The 3,601-nt window shown below is 34.1% G+C and overlaps 1 long non-coding RNA gene across 1 annotated transcript; it reads left to right on the plus strand.

Annotated features, from left to right (window-relative positions):
* The first annotated feature begins 1,691 nt into the window (after positions 1–1,691).
* On the plus strand, positions 1,692–2,923 carry LOC128237113 (uncharacterized). The gene is made up of 3 exons (XR_008261498.1): positions 1,692–1,757; positions 2,295–2,346; positions 2,761–2,923. It is a non-coding gene; the product is annotated as an uncharacterized LOC128237113 (long non-coding RNA).
* The last annotated feature ends 678 nt before the right edge of the window (positions 2,924–3,601 follow it).

Below are 3,601 nucleotides of genomic sequence, written 5' to 3' on the forward strand. Positions count from 1 at the left end.
TTTGTACATATTAGTCAAAATCAGGTTTCCAAGATCATTGATAAATTTAATGTTAAGAAAGCCACTGATACAGACAAAATTTTAGTAAAACTCATTAAGCTAGCAAAGCCATCACTCACACAACCCATTACCAATATGATAAATTTCTCAATTACCACAAACTCATTTCCGGATAGACTTAAGCAGGCTCAAGTGACTCCTCTATATAAAAAAATGACACTCTTTTAAAGTTAAACTACAGACCTGTAAGTTTACTTCACATTCCTTCAAAAATCTTTGAGAAACTCTTGCATGATCAATTATCAACCTATTTTGAGTCAATTTTTGACAATTTGTGCTTTCAGGAATTGCCATGGATGCCAAACTACATTACTTCGACTGTTGGAGGACTGGAAGCAGGCACTTGATTACACTGAATATGTGGCTGCAATACTAATGGATCTATCTAAAGCATTTGATTGTCTGCCACATGACATTTTACTAGATAAATTGTCAGCCTACGGCCTTTCAGAGTCTGCTTCCACCCTACTGCAGTCATATCTTTCAAACCGTAAACAAGAAATAAAAAAAGGAAATATAGTAAATTCCTGGGCCGAAATAAGCAAAAGTCCCTTACAATTCAATGTTTTCATTAATGATATTTTTTACTTCATTCATAAAGACACCTTATACAACTATGCAGACGACAATACATTGTCTTATCATTCCAAGAATTTTGATGAAGTTAAATCAGTTTTACAAGATAAAAGTAAAATCCTTATAATTTGGTTTACTTGTAATGCAAGAAAATCCTGACATTCAAGCCATTGTTGTTGGTATTAAAACCCATTTAAAACATCCGGCCCCAATTTCTCGAAACTTCTTAAGTCCCTTATAACAGGATTAAGCTAATCTCACTATTTTTGTTGTTCTTTAAAATGTGTAATATTAACTTCTTCAAGAATTTTTAGAAATTATGTAAGAATAATCTGTACGACTATCAGAATAAACCATTTTGCATTTATCAAAATCCTTTTCAGTATGTATTTTGGCTAATTGAAATAAGCGACTTAAGCCTGTTAAGCTTAAGAAGTTTCGAGAAATCGGGGCCCGAGCTTTAATATTTGCAACACTGTAATTACATGTGAAGAGTCTGTAAAACTGCTAGGGATTGATATTGACTACAAACTTAAATTTGATCTCCACATTGGTGATCTATGCAAAAAGCAGCTAAACAGCTTAACATTCTAAAGAGAATCGGTCAAAATCTAAGTAAGCTAAATTGATTAACTGTCTTTCATACCTTCATTCTGTGTAATTTCAACTTTTGTCCAATGACTTGGCATTTTTGCGGTGAAGCTAAAACTAGGAAAATGGAAAAACTTAGACTTAGAAAACTTAACTTAAAAACTTAGAAAGGGCGCTTAGATTTGTTTATAATGACTTCTGCTCACCATTTCAAGATTTGTCAACAAAAGTAAATTTACCAACACTTCATGTTAGAAGGCTGTGTACCATGGCTATTGAAACTTATAGAATAGTAAACAAAATATTACCTGTTGTTCTTCAAAATCTTGTTGTTAAACGAAACTCATATAACATATGTTTCAAATACTCTATTATCTTGCAGGTAAGAACACATTCAGATATGCTGCGCCTGTGCTGTGGAACTCCCTTCCCGAAGAATATCGCTCTAGCACAACTTGTAATCAGTCAAATTGGAATAGTAAAGACTGTAAATGTGTTGCTTGTTCACGGGCCTAAACAACATAGCACAGGTATAGCTTTTTTATCTGTAGTTCTTGTTAGCAACCTACGTACATGTATGTTAAACTCATGATCTGTTCTTTTTCTGTTTACTTGCATTTTTTACTGTGTTGTCTGTATTGCTCTGTAGTGTTGCCTTACTTTGCATTGTTTTGTATTCTTATATAATTTTGCATAGTTATGCTTTTGTATTCCTGCCTTATTTTGCATTGTGTTATTTGCATTATTTTGTCTTTTGGTTAGCTGCTTTAGAAAATATCATGCATGTCTACCTGGATACCTGTAACCAAGCATTATTGTGATTTTTTGTGTACCATGTCAGTTATAATTTTTAAGCTCTTTTAAACATCTTTTGGTAAGATTAGCATGTCTCCCATGGTTTTTATGTTGTAATTATGTATGTTTTACATTCTTGTAGCTGCTTTATATGTTATCCATATACATTTGTTAAATAGTCGGTTATAAAAGCTCATCAGAGCTTATGTTGTCTTTATATCTGTCTTGCCGACTAAATAAACCTTATCTTATCTTTTTTTTATCTTATTTAGATGCGGGGTAGCCCCTATTCGAGTGGAAAGGGCCGATAATGTATATTCATTTGTAAGTTGTTTAATAATATACAAATGCCATTGTTAGAAAAGGCGAACACAATTAATCCATTATTGCAAAGTATGTCCGATATAGATAAGTTGTCTTATATTTTAGCAAATAACATGTTGTCAAGACTTAGTGCCAAAACCTGCAACGATATTCTTAATTATATAATGTTTTATTTGTGTTTTTCAGTATTTTATTTTGTTTGATTAAACTTTTAAACAAAGATTATCATTGGTTTCTATTTTCTTACTTTCGTAAATAGATACATGTTATCCAATATGTGTGCAATACTTTGTGGAAGACTTTGGGCAGTATCGGCCCACTACGAACATATTTATTCGGAATTAAACAAAGACAATGTATGTTTTGATTCTGGGCGATTCCCACGTTAATTGACTAACTCGTTTCGTCCTCTAGGATGCCAGTTCTGTGGAAGATGCTTTTCGTTTGACCCATGGTCAGTCTATTGTACTATTTGGACTCAGTGGTGGTCGATTCACAGACAGGCGTGTTTTTCTACTCTTTTGAAAGGATATTGTCTCTATATTGGCAGCCCTCTATTATCATTATGAACGGAGGAAACGACATTAACGATGGAATAATGGATCTCCATTTGTTAGTGTTGCGTATTGTAGCCCTAGTGTCGCTATGGCTAACCCGCTTCCATCTCCGGTTAATGTTTAGTCCACAGCTTCTTCCTCGACAAAGCACAAGAACATTAGTGTCGTGGAGTACAAAGCAGCGATGGTTTTATTGAATCGAGCCCTGAAACCAGAATTTGGACAACAGGACCGTATTCATAACTGAAAATTGCGACGTCTCTCGGACACTGCCAAGGCTATCTTCCTGGATTATGTACATCCTAACGCCAGAGGACTAAATATCTTGTTCCACAGCATTCGGGCGGCTGTAATTCGGTGTTGGCCACAACATTAACTTTGACAAACGCTAAGCTCTTGCCGAATGTCCCCACATAGTTAAAGAAACATTTGTTTTCCTTTTCAAGCATGCCAATATTTGTTTTTGTTTATTTATTACGCTTCTGCTATATTTCTGACTCGTAGTACTGATAACACAATTGCCAATTTAGTGCACAGTCTGCACGACAAAAATTTACAGCTAAATTACCTCAAAATATTTATTTCCGGTCAAATTTGACATTAATTGCTTTTACATATATATCTAAAATTATATGTATGTATGCTAGTATGGTACATATTCCCTTACACCATATTAGAATTTGGGCTTCTCGTTTGCT

Source organism: Mya arenaria, chromosome 6 (assembly GCF_026914265.1).
Source record: "Mya arenaria isolate MELC-2E11 chromosome 6, ASM2691426v1".
Taxonomy (NCBI): Eukaryota; Metazoa; Mollusca; class Bivalvia; order Myida; family Myidae; genus Mya; species Mya arenaria.